The following is a 26,717-nucleotide window of genomic DNA, read 5'->3' as shown; positions in this document are numbered from 1 at the left end:
CAACTGCAAAAACTTTAAAAGCTCCCTATTGCCAGTGACTCCCCATTGCCAACTGGATAAAGTCCCAGTTTTCTAGCAGGGCTTTCCAAATCCTTTGCAAACAATGGTCAAAGAACATGAAGATAGAAGAGGAATTGCAAAAGGTCAGTAAACACTGAATTAATATTTGCTGTCACTGGTACTCCAAGAAATATAAATTAAAACAATGGCATGCTATGTTTCACTATCAAATTAGCAAAGTTAATTTGTGATGTTTGTGATAATTTTGTGATAATATTTACAGTGGGTGAAGATACAATGAAGGAGGGCTTCTCATGTTATCTGTTGCAGAAGAATGATTCATTAAAGCAATTTTGAAAAAATTAATAGTGCATATCAGGAACCTTAAAAGCATTCTTAGTTTTTTACCCAATGATTCGATTTTTGACAATAATAATTATTAATATTTGAGCCAACTACTGTGCTGAGTACCTCATATACATTATCTGATAAACAAAACCTAGGAAAATAATGCAAAAATTAGAAAAATATTTGTGCAGGTAATGGTCATTACAGCATTGTTCATAAAGTCAAATACTTTTTTAAAAAATCCATCAACTAAGGAATGGTTTCATTTATTGCAGTAGATTATGATACAACCATTGAAATTATGACTATGAAGAAGGGATAATATAGAATTATGTATTAGTTACAATGTTATTTGAAAAAAGCACTATATAGAATTGTGTGTATGATTTGATTTCAGGCCAAAAAAAAAAATTGTTTAAAGCATGGGAGAAAGACTGGAAAAGAAATACATCAAAAGTTAGCAATGATTTTCACTACATGAGATTATGAATGATTTAAAAATTTTTTCTTTATACTTTTCTAAATTTTCTATTTTACAATAAGTATATAACAATATTTTTATAATTAGAAAAAAACATAAAATTCCCTAACCAAATCAAATACACTTCTCAACAACAGTCTTCCACCATCCATCCCAGACCAATTTTTTAGACTCATCTCATGCCAAGCCTCCACACTCACCCATCCTGAACCTGATTTAGATAATACATTTTTATATACCACTGTCCCTTTCCAAGTATAAAATTTCCTTTATGGTGTTCCCTTTGTCCCATTCCCTCCATGACTCATCCTTTGATCCCTTCCCTGCCTCCCTCCCCAAATGTCTCTTCCTCAAATAAACCTTCCTATCAGGCAATAAAGCTTGACTCTTCTTGTGAGAACTTACTGCTCCTTGGACACACCTCCAGCAGCACTGGTCGCTCCATTCTATGCTACAATTCGTTAACCTGTCCCCCTCACAATAGTCAGCAATCTTTTCATGACTCCCTAGCACCCAGAGCAGTGCCAGGCATGTGGATAATAGTGTTACAGTAAGCTCAAAGTCACTCCACAACACAGAGATGGACAGGAGACAGCCAGGAGGGTCTTTGAAATAAGAATGAGGGATGTACAAAACATCTATTACTACTTGGTTAAATATATTAATGCCACTTTTGGCAAAAATAAAAGGAAATTGATAAATTTTTTCTATTAAAAATTAGAATACTTTTTTTTTTTTAGAAGTCATGGAAAAAGAATATAACCACCAAATTTTTGTTATTTATGAGTTTGAGTTGAAGGTCTCATTTCACAATGTTGGCTTTTTGGGGTAGGATTCACAGCTTTGCTCCAAGTTTTTAATTTGAGTTTTTGAAGCTGTTTAAGGTGCTTTAAGCAGAGGCTGATCTTGAAATAACTTCTGACCAGAAGACTGGGAGATAAAGCATCTCCCTGAGTGTGATACAGACAGCAATACTTTTCATAGTGTCCAAATATTATTTTTCATCAGACCTGTAGAAAAGTTTTCAACCTGCCCTAATTTTTACCAATGAATCTAATAGACCTGGATTAAACTGCAGGGAAGATGAGAACATAAATTTCATTCCTTTCATTCCTTGTAATATTAGGGTTTGTATTCTTTCCAGCTGTAATAACCTCTAGACTTCAACAAAATTGAAAACCTTTAAATAGCCTTTCACAACCTTTCAGTGGAGTAATGAAGTTTTAAGTGCTCACCAGGGATTTTTCAGTTCAGAAAAATCTAAGCAGCAGTAGATATTAAAATCTAATGTTTACTTCAACTCTTTTACAACCTAATGGGTTTTTCTGACAGTGTAATTTTTAAAAGGTTGGGTTTCACTTATTAATATAGTGTACCCATGCTGGAAACCTTTATTCTTTAAGGTCTCTGATGAGAGTCTTGCGGTTAAACCTTGGTTGAAAGCCAGAGGGAAGGAAAACAGAAACCTGCAAAAGGACTCGTGAAGTCTGCCCCAAGCAGATTGTTTTGGGTTTAGAAAATGGGGGAAGTCTTCTCTTTATGACTTAAACGCTACAGGAGGTGAAAAAAACAAATGCAGGATAGAGAGCCCCTGTGTGCACATAATTATGACTGTGTGAGTCACCGGAGTCCACACAGTTCCTCACAACCAAAAGATCTGCCTAGGAAATCCAGCTGTTTGCTAAACTTGTGGGAGGATACTGTTCTCTGGAGCTGCTCTACCAGCAGCCAGTGGGAGGATATTTGGAAACCAAGGGAAAAATTGCGGGTGAGCAACAGGCAAACCCACATTTAAGCAGAGAGAGGGTGTGATTTGGAAAGATTCTATTTTATACGTTGTGTGCTGAAACCAGTATGCACTGAATGAGATCCAACCAAGTGGTAATAAAAAAAAAAAAATGCCACTTCTCATATGCATAATGCCTCCATGTATTTAATGGAGATTTGCAAGATAAGTACACACTAGAGTGGAAAGGGGCAGGATTTATTTCCACTGACTCTGATGTAGTAAAGCTACTTTCAGGTTTATATATTATCCAGTGTGCTATTTTAAATTATAAAATAAGAGTGCCACTTGAGGATGTAATTGAAAATAATATTGTAATGTAAAGGAGCTTGACAGTCATAAAGGATAGATAGTTTGGCACGTTTTTTATCTTCACATTTCACAATAGATGGTTTTGCTCATCATATGTATAGCTATGGCCCCCAAATTGGAATCTTGCTCTAACAGATATAAGGTAATTTCAGAAAATGCAGACAGTGTACAGAATTATCCCTTTAACAATTTTATAATGATAACAGCATTCACTGTAAGTACTACATGACAGGTATTTATAGATTTTTAGAGAATCTTAAAAAAAATCAGACAGGCAAAGCCAGAATCTCCAATAATAAAAATGGCCATAGGCAAAAAAAAAAAAAAATCAGTATTTGGGATATAACTTTTTAGTAGATTCTATTTAACATGCTCTTTCTTCAACCAGAATATTGCCCTCAGTCCCTCCTGATTCTCTAATCCTAACTATCCATCCAGGCCCAATCCTTTCATCCAGACTCCTCGACATGCCAACCAATATTGATTTTCTTTTGCTTTGGCCTTCCAGGGCAGTTGTTATAATGTTTCCAATTTTGCCGAACTACTGTGTGTGTGTGCCCTACATCCCTAAGTAGACTGTTGGACCTGGAGACATAATTTCTTTATATCCTCAGTACCTGGCACAGCATTACATATGTCGTATAATTTAGACAAATACTGTTTTACCAGAAGAGTGAATAAGTAATTGTATACACTATTTAACTATGGTATATAGCTCTTCATTATTCATTTAGTATTTTGTGACTATATCACAGTGCACTTCATTTGATAATTTGGTTTTTGCATAATTGTTTCATATGTGTGTATGTCTCTCTCTCTCTCCCTCTTTCTCTCTCTCTCTCTCTATATGAGAAACAATTCCCATCTACTTAGAGAGACTTACAACAAGGAGCATAACTTGAAGTCACTGAACATTTGACATATAGCATGAGTGCCTACTGTGAAGTGTCAGACACTGCACTATGTATTAGGTAGTCACTGGTGGGCAAGACTGTCACACCACCTGGCCTCCCTGGGTATAGAGTCTGTGATGTGCTGACTGCTCCATCCAGGGAGACATGTGATGCTAAGGGAATGCATGGTCCCAAGCAGAATCTAACATAGTCTAAGAGGTCAGTAAAAACTTCCCAGAGGCAATGACATTTAACTTATGTCCCGAAGGATAATAAGAGTCAACAAAATAAAGAGAAAATGGCAGAGAAAACAGCAAGCATGAAGGCTTGTGGGCTAAATGAGCGTGTCATAATGGAGGACTAGAAAAAAATCAGTATGGCTAGAACATAGAATGAAGGCAATGAAACATAGAGCTGAGGAGGTAGGTAAAGGTAACATTAGGTTAAAGACTTTGGAATTGACCTGAAGGGTGTTGGATGCCTTTTAAGAGTTTTAAACAAAGTGGATGTCATGAGCAGACCTGTATCTAGAATGTCCATTAGGCAAGGTGGAGGATGGAATAGAGGAGAGCAATAGAGGAGTCAAGGAGCTTAGTTAAGAGGCTGTCGCTTTAGTCCAGGAGAAGCTGACACTAGACTAAAGCAGACTACTGTGGATGACTTTGAAGTCAAAATTAAAGAACCATGTAGGAGAAAGAATGGAGAGGACATGGTCATAAAAATCAGATAGCTATGGACTTGAAAAACACAATGGTCCTGGAATCAGGCAACCTTTGTTCAAATTTTGGTGTTTGCCAAAACTGGGTGAATTGGGCTGAGTTATTTGATCCTTTTTAGACCAGTTTCCCTGTTTACAAGATGGTGATTATAGATCGCTCGTGGAAGCTGGCATGAGGGTAACTTCAGGAAGGGGATATAAACAAACCCACTTCACACAGTGTTGAGTGCGTAAGAGGTGCTCAGAAATTGTTAGCCCTTTTCCTTTTCTCCTCCACATGTGAAAAAACTTTGTCATTAGGACAGGTAACATTTTTTTCTAGCAAAATCATACCTTTATACAGCCTTTTGTTGGAAGTCTTTCTAGGGCAACTATTTAGTTCTGTTCTATGTAATACCTGCCTTCACGATGGCAGGGGCTGACGCACAGTTAAGCAGGTCAAGTTCTATTGACAGATGCATTGGCAATAAGGCAGGAGAGAAGAGTGGAAGAGACAGGGGAAAGCATGGGGTGGGGGGTGGAAAAGAGGGAAAGGAAAAGAAAAAGCATGAATTTAGAGGGTACATAGAATTTATCACCTAGATGCTTTCTTCATTTCAACCATAAATTTATACAAGAAGAGTATTTGCTTTGGGGAAGATTGAAAATTTGTAAGGGTGCTAGTTTCCAGCAACCTGCAAAGAAAAATATTCTTTTAGTGCAATTGTTTTATGGCCTAACCCAAATGGAGCATCTGTTTACATTTGAAGGATTATTTCCCGTGTTTATCACTCTAGTGAAATGTTAATTCCACATAAATTTTCTAGTTTTATGTTTCAATCAGTAATTTAAACCTTGTGGCAAATTTGTGAAATTACCAGAGTGACCACATTAATCTTTTATTCCAGTGATTAACTGGCTTTCTTTTGGTGAACCTCACTGGACTCTTTGTCACTCTGCTACTCTCTGCCTTGTGTAGCTTTGAACATTCCTAACTATATTGGTTGTTCATTTGAAGGATGTTTAGCTGTCTGGCATTCCATAAAAATCCAGTTCAGCCTGTAAAGTTCAAGTACACATATGATCTAGAATCAGAGTCTTTTCTCCCTATGCCTGATGGACATGTGACCCAAGTTGGTTCAGATAGAGTCTTCCTCAGGAGCTTGACCAAAGCATAAGAAAAAAGGCTCTTACTTCTATGAGATTAGGAGCTGAAAGGACAAGAATTCAACTACAAGAAGAGTTTCCTGCCCGACATAGTAAACAATCTTAGGTTACCAGGGGAAAAGTGGTGGGAAGGGATAAATTGGAGAGTTTGAGATTTGCCAATATTAACTACTATCTACAAAAATAGATTAAAAAAACAGATTTCTTCTGTATAGCACAGGGAACTATATTCAATATCTTGTAATAGCATTTAATGAAAAAGTATATAAAAACAAATGTATGTATGTATTTATATGTATGACTGGGACATTATGTTGTACAGCAGAAATTGACACATTATAACTGACTATACTTCAAATAAAAAGCAAAACAAGAGTTTCCTGCCTGAAACTTAAGCCAGTAGGGAAGAAAGTAGAGCTGAGAAATAGAGAAAATAAGTCTTAATGATATTCTTTGAGCACCTGGATCCAGACACACCTGAATTCATCAATCTCTTCTACAACTGAGTTACATAAACCAATATGATCCCCTGCTTTTTGCTTAAGCTTCTTTGTGTTGACTTTGCACCACAACCAAGAACAACCTGACATCACTTTCATAATCAGTAATACCTGAATGCTTATATAGTGATAAAAATATTTGCTGAGACATCTAAAACTGTTTTATTAGAATTCTATCCAGATCAACTCTTTAGCCCAATTTTATATTATACCTTTCTCAGGAATGTCAATTTGACAGAACTTCAAATAAACGTACTTTCACTCAACATAAGCTATAGGCATTTATACAAGAATTTGTTTGTTACTTTATGGATTCAGGATGTTAAAGAAGCTGTGTAGCCTATTAGAAAGAACACATACATTGAAGTTAGACTTGGAGTGATATCCTACGTTGCCCACCTAATAGTTGTATAATTTTTCACATGTACTGAGCCTCAGTCGATTAAAGGGGAGTGGTAAGATATCCTCACTTTGGGAAAGATGAAATGAAACTACACTTATAAAGTACTAACTCCATAACAGGGATGGACTTGGAGGGCATAATGCTAAATTAAATAAGACAGACAAAGACAAATAATGTATGGTATCACTTATATGTGAAATCTAAAAAATAAAAAACTAGTGAATATAACAAAAAAGAAACAGAAGCACAAATATAGAGGACAAACTAGTGGTTACCAGTGGGGAGAGGAAAGGTGGGAGGAGCAAGATAAGAGTAGGGGATTAAGAGGTACAAACTACTATGTATGAAATAAATAAGCCACAAAGATATATTGTACAGCACAGGGAGTACAGCCAATATTTTATAACTATAAGTGAAATACAATCTTAAAAATTTCTGACTATGTTGTACACCTAAAACTTATATAATCTTGTACATCAACCACACCTCAATAAAAAAAGTACCAACTCCTTGTGTGTCAGGAATGGTTTTGTTCACTATTACCTTCCTAGACCCTAGAACAGTGCCTGGCATACATTACATGCTTATTTACTATTTAGATTGAACAGAAATATCTGGTACCTAGTGAGTGTTCAAAATACAATAACTAGTATGATGGTGATAATGATGATGGGGTACCTGTGGGCTAGCAAAACTGTCACTGATGGGAAGGAGAGCGACCTGGTAACCACAGGAAAACTGTTGAAGCTATTCCCCTATCCCCAGAAGACTCCTGACCTCATGGAGGTTGACAAATATGTGGCTTACTAGAATCTTTCTTTATAACCCAGAGCATAAATGAAAGCCATACTTTCTCATTAATGTTAATATTAGAGAGTAACAGTGAGAGCAGGCACTGGGTACAACGCGAGATGCTAGGAATGCGATGAGGAGCAGCAACGAGGGCATTAATAGGAGCAGCTAAGTTTTCTGAGTATTTCTTTCATGCCAGGTGCTCCTCTGAGCACTTCACATGTTTTAGCTCATTCACTCTCACAAAAGTTCTGTGTCATCGGCACTATTATCATCACAACTCTACAAATGAGGAAACTGGAGCATGTAGCATTTAGATAAATTGTCCAAGGTAGACATCTGAGTGGAGCCAGAATTTCAGCCCTGTTGATCTGGTGCCAGGTGCCACAATTGGCTACATTTTCAGGTCTTCTTTGTTTTTTCCTTTTTCATTTTTTGAAATAGTTGGTTGACAGTATTATGTTAGTGTCAGGCATACAACACAGCGATTCAAAATTTTTATAGATTATATGCCATTTAAGGTTATTACAAAATATTGTAATTATTCTTATTATTCTCTGTGCTGTACAATACATCCTTGTAGCTTATTTATTTTACACGTAGTAGTTTATATCTCAGTTCCCTACTTTTATCTTGCCCTTCCCCTTCCCCTCTCCCCACTGGTAACCACTAGTTTGTTCAGTTTGTTCTCTAAAATATTCAGATCTTCTTATAGAGCCACCAGAATATGAGGACCAGTTGTTAGAGTATGTGGTCTACCAGTAGACATGAGGTGGCTAGCGTGCAATGGGATGTTATTTTCTTTGTCCTAAAAAGAATGAACAAGACATGGAAAAGTGTATCAGAACCCAAATTGGGTTTTCTCAGCTTAAAGATGGTTAAATCTGAAAATAATCGAGGGTTTTTTTTTTCTTAATTTAAGTATAGTTGATTTACAATATTATGTTAGCTTCTGGTGTACAGCATAGTGATTCAGTCATGCATGTATATTCTTTTTCATTATAGGTTATTACAAGTTATTGAATCTAGTTTCCTGTGCTATACAGTAGGACCTTGTTGTTTATCTATTTTATGTGGAATAGTTTGTATCTGAGGGTGTTTTCACCTCCTACTTCTCCTCCTCCTTGCAGGCCCCAGGGCCTGGATGCCTCTTAGACTTAGCAAGGCCTTTCCAACCAGCTCTGGCCTCCTTGGACGTAAAAATTCCAGAATTATCCTTCCTCTCTCCCTTTATCCTTATCCCCATCATGTGCCTTTTTGTTAGTGAATGCTATTCCTTGAATAGTTTTTACTTAATTCTTGCAAGAGAGGTTGGAGACACTAATTCACACAGGTGTTGAGGATGGATCATCATTCCATGGTTTTTCCCTAAAGTGATGGATTTAATTTCTTCCCACTTAAATGACTACATAGTTCTCTAACTATTCCAGACTCCAGCCTCTGCCCCTTTCTTTTGCATATATATAATTTTTTATTGAAGTATAGCCAGTTTACAATGTTGTTTCAATTTCTGGCGTACAGCATAATGCTTCAGTCATACTTGAACATACATATATTTGTTTCCATATTCTTTTTCACCATGTTACTAAAAGATATTGAATATAGTTCCCTGTGCTGTACAGTATGAACTTGTTGTTTATCTATTTTATATATATTAGTATCTGCAAATCTTGAACTCACTATTTATCCCTTCCCATACCCTCCCCACCCCAGTAACCATAAGTTTGTTTTTTATGTCTGTGAGTCTGTTTCTGTTTTGTAAATAAGTTCATTTTTTTTAGAGTCCACATATAAGTGATATCATACGGTATTTTTCCTTAAACAAGCAATTAATTCTCCAATGAAGGCATACAAATGGCCAATAAGCACATGAAAAAAAATGCTCCATATTGCTAATTATCAGAGAAATGCAAATCAAAACTCCAAAGAGGTACCTCCTCACACCAGTCAAAATGGCCATCATTAAAAAGTCCACAACTGATAAATGCTGGAGAGGGTGTGGAGAAAAGGCAACCCTCCTACACTGTTGCCCATTTATTTTGGACACCGCTGGAAGGCTAAGCTTTTCCAATGCTGCTTTTGAATGATGTCTGCCTACTTACAACAGAAAAAAGTTCAAACTCCTTTAAACAGCATTTGACATTCCCAACATCTGCTTCAATCTACCACCTGGAATGCATTTTCTGCCACAACCTTACACCTGTTTTACTGTTTCCTCTGAACATCCATGTGCCCCAGCCTCCTCACCATTGTGAATATTCTTCCCTAAATCTGGAGTCCTCTTTTCCTCATCGCTTTCCCTCAGTTTGTTCATTTGCAGCTCTTGAGCCTTTGCTGTAGGCCAGTCATATTCCAGGCCCTGGGAATACAGCACTGATCGAGTGGGACAAGAAATCTACTTTCATGGAGCTTTTATTCTAATGGGTAAAGACAGCAAATAAACAAACAATAATCCCAGAGATCGACAAGTGCTCTGAAGCCAATAAAACTGAGTGATGTGTCAGAAAGTGAGTGGGAAGTGTCATTTCATTGAGTGTTCAGGGAAAGGTATTTCCGAGGGAATGACATTCGATGTTTTTCAAGCTAACTATCAGGAAGGAGAGGGTCACCTGAAGATCAGAGAGTTTCAGAGAGAGAGCTCACCAATATCCAAAACATTCAAATAGTATCCACTTCTGAAAGTCTCGTTCAGACGCTACCTCAGCCTCAAATGTCCTCTTATCTTTCCACCTGGATTTCGGCCCGTAATATTTTATCTTCTTTGCAGTGCTTACCACTGTACACTGTGGGTGTTATTAGCTATTTATGCACAAGTCTTTCCACCCTATCAGAACTTCCTGTTCCTGAAGAGCTGCTCTTTTTTCTGTCACGTTCTATGCTAGTCCAATATTAATCCAGACACTCAAATATTTCTCGAGTGAGAGCATAAAGGAATGAATGAATGAATGAACAAAGGGAAAATGGTTTAATTTTATTTCACTTGTGGAGGGGATGGGGAAGACAGATACAGAGCCTCAGAGAGTGTCACAAAACCTGTGAATGAGGCTGGTTTTTCTTATGGAGAATAGAATTCACCAATTTCCAGGTGGCCCATTTTGGAGGAAGTTCTAAACAAATTTTTTGTTTCCAATGAGTGTTTTAATCTTCTATCTTTTGCAGGGCATATAGAGTTTTCCGATAGGGGCAGACTCCAAAGCCATGGGAAATTCTCCAAAGATTTGGCACAGTCTGAAGCCTGGGTATGCTTTGATGAATTTAATCGTATAGAGTTGGAGGTAATTGTAGTACCAGTTTCTTAGTAAAGTTGGTATTCAATGAAAGTGACAAGCCTGACAACTTCATTAACAGCACTGACATTAAGCAACACTGACTGTGTCTTACAGTTAAATAGGGAAGGAAAAATTACAATTTTGGTACATTTTAATCAAACTCTGCTGGTAGTCCGAGTCAGATGTGCCCTTGTGATTTTGTGTGCTGTTTTTTGCAGCGTGTTCTTCCTTTAAGTGTTGCTGGGGATATGTTCCTCTCCCAGCCCCCTGACTCTGCATAGTCACCACGGGAGGTTTGGGAGGAGATGCCGCATATTGTTCACAACAGATTAGCTGCGAGCTCTGTCTCTGGCATGCTACCTGCCACTCACAGTGTCCAACAGACAGTTGCTAACTTTCATCTGTGGAATGCTCACAGCCAGGGAAAGATGCCTTAACGCAGTGTTTATTACCTTTCTAGAACCGCTTCTGCCTTCAGGTATTTTTCTGTAGGCTGAAATGCCTTTGTTCTTGACAGAAGGAATCCTGAACAGAGAATTAATTTCACTTCCCCAATTAACCTAAGAGAATAAATGTGGAGAAATATAGCAGGAAATATCCTATAAGATAGAAGAATGACACACGTTAAGTGTGTCACGTTTTAGCGACAAAGTAGTTCAGGTTTTTAAAAAAATTAGTTGAATTTGATTCGAATATCTTGTTGAAATCATTTCTTTTTGAAGTGGCGTGAATATGTCTTTTAAAACACTATCAGGGATTTCTTAGTGTTTTCGTTTCCTATATTTACGTTATGACAATAACGCATTTAGTAAGAAATCACCATTTTGACATCTTTCCTTTGAAATGTCTTTATTTTATACATTTATTTCTTGACAATGTTTTGAATAAGTTGTCTCTTTGAATGCATTCTCTGGGCTTGTGCTTGCGTGTGGTAAACAAACAGCTCTTAAAGGGACGTAGTAGAATAATTTGACATCCAGAATTAATTTTTAAAGTTGCCCAATAAAGTTTGTATAGAGTTTCAAGTTTTACTCTTCCTTTATTATCCCTTTAGCAACCCAACTTTTTCCCGTAGCACAGCAGTAACCTTTGACATTGAATCCTGTCTGCCACATCATATGCCCAAAACTGGTAGTAATGAACCCAATTCTCAGGTAGAGCTGAGCTGTCACCTAAGTTCCCTGAGACAGAGTGTCAGAGGGATAATGCCAATGTGTCCACAATGACATGGTTGGGTCTGCACTATGGAAATATGATATTATTTTAAGAATGTCCATGTCAAAAGGACAGTGCTTGGCTTCCATCAAGGAAAGACATGCTCCTATATAAAATATAAAATATATGTTCAAATAAAATTCATGGGAAGAAAATGTCTTTGTGAAATCTTTTTACGCCTTTGTGCATTTTTTCCTCTTACCCTCTGAAGAGCTCCCACAGGACCAGCACTAAGCTTCTCTTCATTAGAACCCAGATTTCAATTTAAATTTTAATTAGAAAAGATGACTAGAATACTTACCATTCTCTGTAGTTTCAGCATAAAGCTAATCAGTATCTAGAAGCATGTCCCATGTTTTCATAAAAAGATTAGGATCTTATTCCACAAAGATTTACTGCTATCCATAAAATTATTTTATATCCTACCATACCACTATTTTTGTGGATGAGTCATTTTTGGAAGAAAATATTGTTTTCTCATTTATACAGTCACAAAACCCAGCAGGAAGCTTGATTTTAAAAATGCACAGACCTTCTATTTTCAAAAGATCATAGCTTTGCTAATACACATCCCATATATCCCTGGACTTTCACCCCAGTATTGCAACTGTAATTTTGAAAATTGTAATAATTTCTACAGACTAAAAGGAAATGTTAGTAAGCATACAATATACACTATTCTACAACCCAAATGGGATCCATGGTAGTAAATACAGATCTGAGTGATCATTTTTAATGACTACATAATCAGCACCTACATTTTTTCACTTTAGAGATTATAAAACAATTGCGCTTAATCAGCCATTCCTTCATTCATTTAGCAAGTATCCACTGAGCTGCTACACTGGGTCAGGGACTGTTCTAGACTGGCAGGCAGATTCAGCAGTGAATAAGACTGGCAAGGCCTGACCACATCCAGCTTACATTTTCTCAACTAGTTAAGAATGCTATTATCCAAATTTTATAGACTGAAGGAACTCAAGCTCAGAGAAGCTATGTGACTAGCCTAACATCATCTCATAGATGATGTGTGGCCAAGATGTGACTTACACCTGCAGTGTCTTCCCCACAAGGCCAATGTATTAGATAACAGTAAAAAGTAACAGGTAAAGAAATTCAAGGTTTTCTTTAAGACAGTTCTTTTTTCCTACACGATTACTATAGAACAAATCTGTCTTAAAATCACAACAAATACCGACACAAACTCAAATAGAAAAGAAAATTAAAATAAAACATGGCCATTCTGGTACAACTAATGCTTCACTCCTTATTAGCTAGTTTTGTTCCCTCTAAAATGAAAATAGCTTCGTCATTGCTTTTTTTACTATAAAAATTATGCATGCTATTTGCTATGGACTTAATGTTTGTGTCCCTCAAAATTCATGTGTTGAAGCCCTAACCCACCACGTGATAGTATGTGGAGGTGGGGTCTTTGGGAGGAATTTTGGTCTAGATGAGGTCATGAGGAGGGGGTCCCCATGAAGGGCTTAGTGCCTTTTCAAGAAGAGGAAGAGAGACTAGAAGTCACTCTCTCTCTTTCTCTCCTCCACATGAGTACATGGACAGTGAGAAGGTGGTCATTACAAGCCTGGAAGCTGGCCCTCACCAAGAACCAAATCTGCTGGCACCTTGATCTCAGACTTCTCAACCTACAAAACTGTGAGAAATAAATGTCTGCTGTTTAAGCCATCCAGGCTATGGTATTTTGTTTTAGCAGTCCAAGTAAGCTACTATGGTTATAAAAGAGAAATCAGACATACTGAAAAGAAAAATGAAAGTGTAAAACTCATACAGTTTCATCATCCAGAGATAACTGTTATTGCTCTACCTCAGTACATATTTATCCATATACTTATTATAAGTATTAAATATGATCAAACTGTACATGCTGTTCTATAACCCAATGCATTTCCATGTTAGTAAATTTAGATCCAAATGCTCATTTTTAATGACAGTATAGCATTCCATTCTGAGGATATATCATAAGTTATTGAACCAATCCCCTTTTAATGGACATTTAATAGTTTCCCTTTTAACTCAAAACAGCTAAAATGAACATCCTTGCATAAATATCTTTACATACTTGTCTGTTGCCGTGGGAATTCTTATGGGTGGAATTGATTGGGTGTAATGGTGGACACTTTTTTAATAATCATACATGTTTATAACTTCTACCAACAGGGCATGGGGGTACCCATCCCTCATGCTCTTAGCTTTTTAATCTTTGGCAATCTGATAAGCAGGGGTAAATACTATCTCAATATTGTTCTTGTTATGTTTCCTTTTATTCTGATCAATAAATTAATACATACACATTATAGAGTACTGAGAAGAGTATGTAAATTCACAAAAAATAAAACCCATTCAATAATCATATATCCAAGAGATAAACGTTTTCAACATTTGCTATATATACTTTTATCTTTTTAACTTTTTAAAATAAAATTAGGATTATATTAGAAACATGCTTTTGTGTTCTTCCTTTATCAAAGTAAAACTTTTACTTGAAAAAATTATGTATACATAGAAAAATTTACAGTCATAATTGATGGATTTTTACGAAATGAACAGACCTATGTCACCACTATCCAGATTGAAAATAGAACATTACCAGCCCCTTCCCTGGCTGCTTGAAGTCTCCCCTTTTAAGGGGGGTAGTTACACAACCCCCCTAAAAATCACCCACTATTCTCACTTCTGTTACCATAGATTAATTTTGTCTGGGTATATGAAATCATATATTAAGTATTCTTTTGTTTCTACTTTTTCACCCCACATTTGCATGTAGCCATAGTCTTTATTTTCATTGTCTTATTTCATTGTTATATTGCTATACTGTTGCAAATTATACCACTATTTATCTTTTCTACTGGTCAGGGACATTTGGGTTGTTTCCAGTTTATTATAAATAATGCTACTGTCATATTCCTTCCTAAAGTTCCCTCCACCTTCTTTTACTGGACCAACTGATTTCCAGGTCTACTTACAAGTACTATTCTTGGAATTCACTCTGTCTCCTGGGTTGGATTCCAACTTACCTGGATTTCATAGTTTCCTCATTCTTGATTTAATCCTTTATTTTTATGGATACATCTCCAGTAGCTTCCTGGAAAAAAAAAGATGCATATGAAGTACGTTTTTTGAGATATTACAGGTTGGAAATTATTTTCACTTTGAATTATAAAAGTGTTGCTCCACTTTTTCTAGCTTACTATGTTGCTAGTGTAAAGTCCAATTTCATTCTCTTTCCTGATCCTCTTAATCTCCAGTGCTGTGAAACTCTATGATAATGTGCCTTCCTGTATGCTTTATCCCATTCTCTAAGATGGGCATTGAGTTGGCATCTTCAATAATTATACACGTGTTTTTCAATTCCTGGTAATTTTCATCATTATTTCTTTCATAATTGCTCTCCCTCCATTTCTACTCTCTCATTCTAGAATTACTAACCAAAAAAAAAAAAAAAAAAAAAAAACTGAACCTATTAGCTTGCATTTCGTTTTAATTCTTGGGAAACTTCCTGAACCTTGATTCATGTTTGCTTTTCTTTTTGGAAGATTTTCTTAACTTTATATTCAACTTTTCTATTTTTTTAAAATGCTGTGCTAATATATTTTTACTGTTCAAAAACTACTAACGTCCAATGTTTTCTAGTTTTTTTAATAGCATCCTGCTTTTCTTTTACTTATTTAAGGAAAAGATTTGCTGTTTTTTTAAATATTGCTATATATTTTATTTCCTTTAAATGCCCTTTTAATCTGCTTCTTTGTTTTTATCTCTTTCTATAATTAGAGAATCTCCTAAAAAATTTGCTGATTATTTGCTATCTGTTCGTTTTTAAAAGTGAAGCACTAAAAAGCTATATATTCATAGGCCAGTTTGATAGTAGATTTCACTGTATGGTTACTGGGAGTGGTATTGGGTGACCCTCTAATGTCAAGGTCTGTAGGTTTTCATTCTTGGGAGATTCTGTTTCCCCAAAGAGGAATCTTTCATCGTCTTTCCTGGAGGATATAATCCTTATAAGCAGAATTCTATATGCAGAGCTTTGGAAGATGCAGCTGTTCTCACCACTGAGTGTGTGTAAATATATATATCCTCCCCTGCCACCTAAATACTTATGTACACTGGCCCGCCAGGAGTCACAGGAGTCATATCAATCCAGCCTTTCCACTTCCCTGGTGATGCTGGGCAAGTCATTAACCTTTTAGAACGTCAGTTTTCTTACCAATAAAGCTAAATGATGGTTCCTATTTCATAGGGTGTTGTGAGAATTAAACCAGGTAATGCATGTAGTATATTTAGCACATTGTCTGTACGTGGCTCAGTGAATGTTCTAGTAGTTATTCTAATGATTAGTATCATTATTGTTATCACTATCATAGTCAACTGAGCCATAGCAAGAATCTCACATCTCTTTGCAAAACAACTTGCTCTAATGGTAGAAATGGGAAAGAGTAAGAATTAAAATTATATTGCCAGATCATATCATTATTTGTCTTAAAAAGCCTCATCCAAGTCAGCACAGAGACATTTGATGAGTCAATGGAACCACTACTTCAGTTATTCATAAGACCAGTACATTTTCCATAAATGGCCAGATAGTAAATATCTTAGGGTCTATGGGACATACTGTCTGTCACATTTTATGCCATTGTACCATAAAAGCAGCCATGGACAATTCATAAACAAATGGACATGGCTGTGTTCCTAATAAAACTTTATTTTAAAAAAAAGGTAGTGGCCCAAATTGGCTTGAGGGCTATAGCTTGCAGATCCCGCTTAAGAAAAATGGCTTTTGTTGAAAATACTACAGTTGGGTTAATTAACACTATTTCTATAACTGACAACCCAAATTCCCAATGGTTTAACACAACTGATGTGTGTTTCCTACATACAGTTTGGTGTGCAGCCTTCCAGTGACGCTCTGGGGTCCTTTCTCCTTCCATCTTATGGTAACTCCACCTTCAGACTTCCTTGGAGTCCCTCACGGGATCCTTTGCATCCAGCCAGTCCTTGAGTGAAAAGAAAGAATGAGGAGGGTCATGAGGAACTTCTCATGGCCAGGCCACACTTGAACCCACACATCAGGGGCCAGAACTAACTATAGAAGAGGCTGAGAAATACAATAACTTCCTGTAAAATACCCAGTAAAGAAATGAGGATTGATGGGCATCTAACAACAGCAACAAAAGAGTCGGGGGGTACTTACAAGTCAAAAGCAAGCCATTCAGCTTTGGCAGCATATTTTCCCTCCAAAAAATCTGGATCATCCTTCTGGATCATCCATATCATTTGCTGAGCACAGTGTAAAATGAAAATGAGATGCCCCTTGAACCAGGTAAAAAGGTGTTGCCTTCCACATGTTGTCTCTCTAGAGCTGTCATAGTATTTTCCTAATTTGTTATTTAATCTCTCATTCTTCTGGTCATAGGGATACTCACAAGGCAAGGGTGTTCATAGGCACCCAGGGCCCACTTGTAACTCAGCACATGAGGCCAACTCTGCATCCTGACTCTCCCTGTATGTGGACTGAAGCCTCCCAGTGCCATCCCCAGGGTAGGGAGGTCAGCAGCCAAGACCCCATCTGGGGTAGATGAGCTTGTTTGTGAATCAAGATCCCAAGTCCCTGCTCCTACTCCACTGTCATCAGACTTCACTTACAAAACACAAATTCAAAGATAAAATTATTAAGAATTTCAAGATGGTAACCACAAAGCATTAAATGCCAAGAGTGGGGCTTCCATGTGAGTGTGGGGCTCTGTTTCTTGCCTGCACTGGCCACATCCCACGAGACCAGCCCAGTTGTCTTTCAGCTGCCTTACTTGCTGAAGGGAAAAGGCTTAGAACTCCCCACTTCAAGAAGTTTAGTAAGAAGTCACACTCAAGAATATCAAACCCAGAGCCTCTACCTCCTCCTGCCCAGCTTTTTCCAACTTTCTTCTCCAGAAAAGACATTACATCAAGTTGCTGTAGAAATCTGGCCAAGACTGAACTGGCCTTCAACAAGACAACCCTTAGCTCTGGATTGTCTACATTATTGCACAGTAAGGAAATGCTAATGGATTCAGCATTCCAACGTTGAATCATTCTACTATTTTTCCTATGTAACATGTATTCCTATTTTAAAAGTCACATAGGTGGATTTTAGGAAGTTAGTCATCCATTCATTATTTGTTCTGCCACTAACACTGTGACAGGCAGTATAGAGTCAGGGTGAAGAGTTCCTAATTCCTGGATCAGCTTCATGGCCTCATGCAGGATGCTGTACTTCTATGAGCCCCTGTTTCATCATCTGTAAGATGAGTTTGATAACATCAACCTCACAGTATTGTGGTGAGGATGACAAAGAGATAACATGTGTACAGATCTTGACACGCAGTAAGCATTCAAAACATGGAAACCGTTATTGCTGTGCACTGGTGATAATGCCAGTCATTATTATTGAGGGGTGGGGGGAAAATCTTCAAACATAATCCCTAAACTACAAGATCATGAGTATAGAGGGAGAATGAGTTTTAAACAAAAACTGCAGAGCCAGGCAGTAAATACACAGAGCCACAATAACAGGACAGATCACAGATCACACGTGTTAGAGGAGCAATAATGGTGGTGTAGCAGTTTCTCATTTGGATGGGTGACACTTGACAAAGAGTCTTGCCAGGCTATTCTTGAGTTTGCTGGTTCTAAAGGTAAACACTTCTACATAATTCTCTTTTCAAGGGAGGGGTGCACAATTTAAATGCAAGACCATTTGGTGGCTTAGGAATTTACAATGGGGCAATTATCTATGAAATGTGAGTACAAGCAAATAATGTGATGCATGTACCCACAGTAAATAATAAAAGTCAGGAAATGTAAGTGGTTTCTGGATATTGCCTTTAGTGCTGCAATTCAGCCAGCATTAGTTATATGCTATAAGCTCGATGGGGAAGAGGAAGCAGCCTCATAAAATAAACATTTGTCTGCAAATTTTCCAGTTGAAGACGAGGCTGGCTCTTAGCTCAGCTACCTCCACTGCATATGATGATTGGACATTAGTGAATCACATAGCCCAGGTCAGCCTAAAATTGTCTTATAATGAAACTAGATATAATAGGAAGTTGTGCTATTTTTGTATTTTCAAAGAAGGAGGTCTCTCATACAGCTGTGCTCCTGTGTTGAAAGGTGACCCTCAAAACAAGAAAATGATACAGGACCATCTAAACTCTGAGATTAAAAGAAGCAACAAGACAATCTTGTTTCTGCTTCATAAAAGGATGTTCTCACAATAGAAAAACCTCTGTGGTTACCAGTAATAAGAAAAGATCAAATCAATCAGCTTTCTCTGAACTTTGGTGACCTTATACGTAATTTTAAATATGGGAGCTCTACTTACCTCATCAGGCTGATTTTATTTTTGACTTCAAAAATATCTAACTATTCTTAGAGGGTCCATGTATAAAAGTACCAAAGTCTGCTCAGTTGCATAATACCCTAGCAGAGTTTTGGAATTTCATTTAAATGGGGAAGATTAGAAAGAACAAATCCTGCAAATCTCTTAGTGAATCACAAGCCCTGCTGTGTGTTTGAGGCAACTGTTACAGAAGAGATTTACACTTGACCATGCAATGTGTATGTTTTTCCTCTACTGTCCCTAGAAACATGTCTAAACCTATTGGTTTTTCAACAAGAGTAGATGCCATTATATTTAAAATGTGTATGCCAAAGTTGTATTTGTAAATGTCAGAAATTCACTTCTATGGCTGTGTTAGTTTCTCATGGCTGCTGTAACAAATTACCACAAATTAAGTGACTTAAAATAACACAAATTTATTAACTTACAGTTCTGGAGGCCAGAAGTCTAAAAATAGGTCCTCAAGCCTACATTCCCTCTGGAGGCTCTTGGGGATAATCTCTTTCCTTGCTTTTTTCAGCTTCTGGAGGCTACCTGCATTCTTTGGCTCATGGTCACTTTCTTTTATCTTAAAGCCAGCAGTGCAGCAATTTCTCTTCTCTGATCTCCAGCCTCCCTCTGATAAGCACCCTTGTGATTACATCAGCACCCCAGGATAATCCAGGATAATCTCTCCTCCACAAAATCTTTCATTTAATCACATCAGCAAAATGTCTTTTGCTTTGTTAAGGTGACAGATTTCACAGGTTCTGGAGATTAGATTGGAGAGATCTTTGGGGGACATTATATACCCTACCACAGTGCCTGTCATCACTGCAACTCTTTTTTCCACTTCATGTGCAAATGCCTATGTCATTTTATATATCAACATATAAACAAGTTCAAGTGACTTAAATAGATAAATAAGCCCCCTCTTGATGCCAAATCTCCCTCTACCTACCCTTCCTTATCTCTCTTCTTATTCATAGTCAAGTAATTGGGCACACAAACTACATTAACTATCTCCAAGACAGCTTTTTCCCCCTAGTCTTAAAAATCTTAACCTGCTGCTACTTGATACCTGCCCGCATCACTCTATCATAATTTGGCAGAAGTCAACAATGGCACTTCCATTGTCAAAATTCTATCCTAACTTCTCAGTAGCATTCCATGCTATTGATGCATCTTTTATTCTTCAAACTCCCTCTTCCCTTGGATTTTGTGATGGATATTTGTTGCTTTGTCAGCCAGAACTTTATATTCTGGTATTGGCACTTGGTTTTGCTCTAGGGAGTCAATCTTCCCTCCCTCTCTGACAGTGGTGCTAAACTTACCCCAGTGACTGGACTGGGCATGTGACTTAGGCCTAACCAATCAGAGTACCATCTATCTTTGGCCACAGTGCTTGGTTCAGGGACAGGAAAATGGCCCAAATAAAGCCAGTGAGGTGCAATCCCAGCACCTATATTGGGACAACTGAGAGATCCTTTTTTTTCAGCAGGACTTTCGAAGTTAGCAGCCATTTTAACACTGACCATAGTCTGTGAATGAAGCCAACGTGGAGGAGAAAAGTAGAAAAGAGAAGAAGAAAGATAATGTTATGATTATTTCATCTTGGGATTAGCCTAGGCTGAATTCTGCCTCTGGGCTCTTTGATTATGGGACCCAATATATTCCTTTGAGTTGCTCAAACCAACTTGAGCACTTTTTTAGTCACTTTCAACAGAAAGAATTTCACTTGGCATTGTTGCCGCCATGGCATTCTTCCCTCTCTGGTCTCTCTGCCTCAAGACTTTTTGGTACTCCCTTTTTTTCTGGCTCTCCCTTAAACTCTGAGGTCTCTCTGGTTCTATCCTTGTCCCTCACATTTTCTCCCCTACATTCTCTTCCAAGTCAGTGTTCACACTGTCAGTTACCACCTGGAAGCTCATGATGCCTACATGTATGTCTTCAACCCAGACCCCTCCTGACTCTGCTTCCATTTAACCAACTATGTTCTAACAATGCCTCCTAGATATCCCATAGGCAACTTAACATTTAGTGAGTCCAAAAGCAGACACATCTTCTTCCTCCCCACCACCCTTAACCAATCTGTTCCCTCTTCTGTATTCTCTTAGTAATCACCTTTTATGGGCTGCATTGGGTCCCTCAAAAAGATGTTGAGGTCCTGACCCTCTAGTACCCCAAAATATACAATTCTGATCTCTTCTTCTAGGCAATTGCTTATTGCCTTCAAAATAAGATGTAAAATCAGAATAAACACAAGATCCCTCATATCTTACCTCCACCAGTCTAGCCTTACCTCCCACCACTTTTCACCTTGAACTTCACAATTCTCAACCACTCCATCTCATAGCTCCACAATATTCCTTTCTGTCTCATGTCTCTATGTTTTGAGCTCACTGATGTCTCTGTAAGAATATTCCTCCTGCTCATATACTAAATTCTTAACTTCATCTTCAAATCTCAGCTTAGTGACTATCTCCTTAGAAATGCTTCCCCAGATTCTCCCAGGAGCCTTAAATCTTCTTTCTTCAGTCCCATTATCTTTGGTGTTTCCTCCATCATAGTAATTATAGTACTGCCCTGGAGAGGTTGGTTTGTATGTCTGGGTTTTCTCAGGAATATGAGCTCTCTGGGGAGAGCAATTCTTTCTTCGATTTTGTACACTACATCTATCACAAAGACAAGGTCGAGTAGGGGTTCAGTAAATATCTGTTGGTGACACACATGAATTAGTTAAAAATTAATCAAGAAAACTAGAATTGTAAGAAACTGCTGCAAACAATTCAGGATTTGGCTTTAACTGGATTGAAGAGAAGGGAGGGGAATGCTCATTTATTGTGTTAGTGCTTATCATTCACCCTCACTCACTTATTCATGTCTTCATTTGCAAAACACATATTGTGTACTTAAGCTGTGTCAGATCCTGTGCCTGGTACTGGAGACATGAAAGCAAAAAGACATGACACTGGCCACAAGGAGCTCACAATCACAATTTCTAATCAGTAAATGTTATCAAATAGTATGAATCCATGGACAACAGCCAGTAGAGGATACATTTGAGGCAATAGTTATGAGGCAGGGCCTCGGTAAAGTGGAGTAGAGGGAAAAGGGTAGGGAAGAGTAATTCACTTCTCACATCACCTTACTGCAGATATTACCTATGGTTTACAGATGGAAAAAACCCACCCAAAGAAATTCAATAGGAATTCTGGTTTTTCCTCTCTTCAAAGAAAATGAAAAGAATTCCATGTGTAACCCAGAGCCCTAGGTCTGAAATATCTCTTTTTTGATTTCCCTTCTTCTTTCAAATCTCTCATGCACTGTGGCAGCTTGAAGCCTCTCCTGCTTTAAACTCCTGACTCCCAGCTTCTCTTCTAAAACTGCTTCCTGTCTCCTGGCCCCCCAACCTCTTGTGACTACAGTTGACACTCTGTACAGGCAGATTCAGCGTTTGCAAACTCAACCAACCCCAGAGAGAGTATCTTCCATATGCTCAAAGGACTTGAGCATTCATGGGTATTGGTGTCGGTGAGGGATCCTGGAACCAATCTCCTGTGGATTCAGAGGGATGGTTTTATCTCCTCCCCTCTTCTTCCTCAATGAGAATGACAGGCCCTCTGGGGTCCTGCCATGTAGTCAGAGACTCCCTAGGAAAGACAGAATGGAGGTTGTCCACACCACCAACATTCCCCCAGCCCCTCAGTTCCTCCAGACACTGCCCGGGATCTGCTGAAGGGTGAAGCTGTTCTCCAGCTTTAAGGCTTTGCTAAGAAGAAACTTCATTCTTTCATTGGACTCAACAAACATTTTTTGAGTATATTTGGAGCAACTTGTGTGTATTGAATCTACTTTTTCAACTGCTAAGTTTATGAAATCTGAATACAGATCAAATGTTTCTCTTGAACAGTGCTTAGCACAGGAACTCAGAAAATAACTGTTCTCATAGAGCTTGGATTTTAGCTCAGTCATACAGATAGCAAACAAACATAATAAATAAGCAAATTATACAGTACACTAGAAAGAGATAAGTACTATAGAAAAAAATTAAAAAGGGGCATTTGGGAAGAATAAGTTTATTCACCTTGAAATGGGAGCATTTCAGAGAGATTGCCCAATTAGTAACTGGTAGAGTTCAATCTCTTTTTCCTACACCATGCTGCCCTAATTAAAACAGATTATAAAGTCATTATGTATTAATGGTGATATATGAGGGCTTTTAACTTACAATCATGTTTCTAGAATACATAGTCAGAACAACATGGGAGTGTTCATTTATAGGGAATTCTTTTTTTCCTTTAAAAAAATTCTTATAATTTTTTTTTTAATGTGGACAACACTATATTTCTATTCTATATACACTCTGTAAACACCAGACAAATTTCATATCTATTCTGGTAGTAATTTTCGACTTTGCCCTATTTTTAAAAGAATATACATTTAATTGTAGAAAGCACAAGTTTTCTTTATGGGGGAAATATGGGATAAATGACTCAGAAGACCTGAGTTCATCTCAATTCTGCTACTAACTACGTGTTTGGTCTTGGACAAATCATTGAATCTTGTCTACTTCTCAGTCAGGCATTGAGCTAAGGGTGACTTCTGCACTTAACAAAAGGTCCTCCAAAAATGGCAACAGTCTGTGAAAGCTCATATAAACTTGAGCATTCAATTTAGAAGCAAATTATTCACATGCATGCTAACTACCTGTTTTCTAGAGTTATCATAAAATTGTCTCAGGGGAGAATTCTAATTTGATCTTCCTGGTGATGCCTCTGTGCAGAGGACTATATTCTCTACCCTGTTGCTTGGAGAGTGGGTGCCTGTCTTTCTCTTTAATGCTAAAGGAATCAAAGGGTGAAACTATCACTGCTTTTCTTTGTTCATTAAGTCTCATTAGTTACTGTAAAGTTTTATCCACATTAGGCCTTTTGGGGGTCAAACAGAAGCACTGAACATTATTACTCTACATCGTAGCGCCTCTTTGATGTCAAATATTTACATCGATGCTGTAAGATTATACCCGTGATGTTTGCCCAGGATTATTACTATGACTTCTTTAAGCTCCTTTATTCCAAGTTCCGGGACTTTTCATTTATCTCAGTTGGAAACTCTTTCTCTTAACTATCTCTCTCTTTGAATTCCACCCACCAGTTAGGGTAAGAAGAACTAAAGACAGTTTAGTATTTTAAGTAACATCTCACTACTGTTCCGGGGAACAAATCCTGCTGCCTCCCCTGAAGTCACTGCTTCCCCATATGTCTCCAAAGCTCTCTAGGCTTTATTTTTTTTAATCTGAGAATAAGACTTTTTAAAAAAGCCTCATAGTTTCTTTTCCCTTTTTATTCTCTGTTTCAGGACTGTGGCCATTCTCTTATTTCTTACCAACTGAAGATATGGGAAACGGCCCGGCAAATGGACTTCAGGCTTCTCTACACGGAAGTCCAATTGGCTGCATTACTGGGTCCATCTGGTTTAATGGAGTCTCTTGAATTCTGGTCAGGCTTCATCCAGCCTGGAGCTTTCTTCTTACCGGCACTGACCCAGTGGGATCCAGGACCGTTTCCAGCATCAACTCTAACGTCAAGAACCTCACAAAAATGAACATAATTTTCATGTTTCATCTTAAATAAGAGTTCCAGTGACATCTACAGCTCTTGCCCCCAACTAAGAGCACTAATCCAGAGGCTCCTCGGGGTTAGAGAGAACAGAGAGAAGTTTCTATTGCACTCCCACTGTTGGCTGATCGTGTAGGGGGACATAGATCCACTCTGTCCAGCCAAGTTGCCACTAGTCACACATGGGTGTCAAGCACTTGAAATATAGCTAGTATGACTGCGGAACTAAAATTTCAATTTTAACTTGAAAAATGAAACTGGTTAAATTTAAAAACTGATATTCAATTCAGTTACTGAAAAACTTTTAAGGAACAACTTGAGCATGTGACTCTATATTGTCAAACTTTAAAATACAGATCAAGTATTTCCAATGAAAATTTAGTGTCCAATTGAAATGTGCTGTAAGTGTAGCATATGCCCAGACTTCAAAAATTTAGCAATGAAAAATATATCTCATCAATAATTTTAGTGTTGATTTCAGATTGAAATACCGTTTTAGAAAACTTGGGTTAAATAAAATATCTTATTCAAATTAATTTCACCTTTTTTAAAAACTTTTTTTTATTGTGGCCACTAAAAGTGTTAAATTCCAGGTATGAGTCTCACACTAGACTTCTCTCTGTTGGACAGCACTGCTCTAGAGCAGTCTCAGGAGGATGGAGAAATCAGTGTTTTCTAGTTCATCGTGCTCAGATTGCTGTTGAAAGAACTAACATCTATTAATCACATTCTATGCTCTGGAAACTATCCTAGGTTCTTTTAGAATAATTTTCAGAGCATAGAATGTGTTAAACTGTTTAATAATCATTACAATTCTATGATGGAGATATAACTGAGGCTTATAAAAATTAAGCATGTGACCCCCCCCCCAAAAAATCACACAGCTAAGAAGTGGCCAACATAGGTTTAAGTAGAGTTCTATCTTAAAAACAATAATACAGTAATAATATTTTAACAAAATCTGTGATGTGTTTTCATAGCTTTTTGTATCTTTTCTCATTTAATCATAAAATTAACTTCATGCATTGTAATTGTACCTACATCACAGAAGGGATGTGAGTTTGAACCGAGAGAATAAGCACGAGATTCTGAGAATGGTGTCTTGTACGTGTTAATTACTATTTTATTTTTCAAATGAGGAAATTACAATGCTACCTTTGTCTGATTCTGCAGGTAAACTATTTCTGCTGTCTCATGCTACCTCCCATTTCAGAATATTTATGATACAAATTACCATACATTTACATGCATTTTTTCCAGTTTAGTATTATAGTTGCTTGCTTTGTTTTTGACTTATGAATTATATCCACTACTCTGCTTTTTCCTATCCTTTCTGGTCATTTCATATGTGTGGCCAGTGCCCCTTCAAATATTAATCATCAAATTAATCTTCAAGCAAAATCATTTCCCTTTAACGTAACATATGGGAGAATTTAACCTATGACTTTTATCTTCATTTCCTTATCATCTATAAAAAGGAGCCACCCAGAAACTGATGACTACTAATTTTTAGCTAAGTTTCGCACAGGCAGGCATTGCAAAAAGAACATCCTGGTGTGTCTTCCAATCCAGTCTTTCAAATTATGTTATGTTCTGATGAAGTACATAGGTATAAAACAGGAGCCAATGATAGTAGTTCTTATTACAGGTACTCACCTCTGGAAACTATAGACACCAAACATATCCTGCTATTAGAAGCAGCATGTCCCCAAAGCCTGAGTGAAATTGCTAAGGAGGAGAAACAGGTATGTGATTAGAGCTTCTGTCTTTCTATTCAAGGTCCCTTATACATCAGTGGTAAATCAATTTCAATTGTGGCAATAAGGAAGCCTTATTGAGTAACCCATACCTGAATAAG

General features: G+C 37.5%; 1 long non-coding RNA gene across 1 annotated transcript in view; it reads right to left on the bottom strand.

Annotated features, from left to right (window-relative positions):
• Window positions 1-26,717, bottom strand: part of LOC116667712 — a 237,469-nt gene that overhangs the window by 160,961 nt on the left and 49,791 nt on the right. Inside the window, exons 5-7 of the long non-coding RNA XR_004324713.1 lie at window positions 26,516-26,587; window positions 16,762-16,878; window positions 14,902-14,969 (exon numbers count right to left, since the gene is read on the bottom strand). This is a non-coding gene — a long non-coding RNA (uncharacterized LOC116667712). The remainder of the gene's footprint in view (window positions 1-14,901; window positions 14,970-16,761; window positions 16,879-26,515; window positions 26,588-26,717) is intronic.

This window comes from Camelus ferus, chromosome 12 (genome assembly GCF_009834535.1).
Source record: "Camelus ferus isolate YT-003-E chromosome 12, BCGSAC_Cfer_1.0, whole genome shotgun sequence".
Lineage (NCBI taxonomy): Eukaryota > Metazoa > Chordata > Mammalia > Artiodactyla > Camelidae > Camelus > Camelus ferus.
Note: the sequence above shows the minus strand (reverse complement) of the source record. Positions and strands in the feature narration are given on the sequence as shown.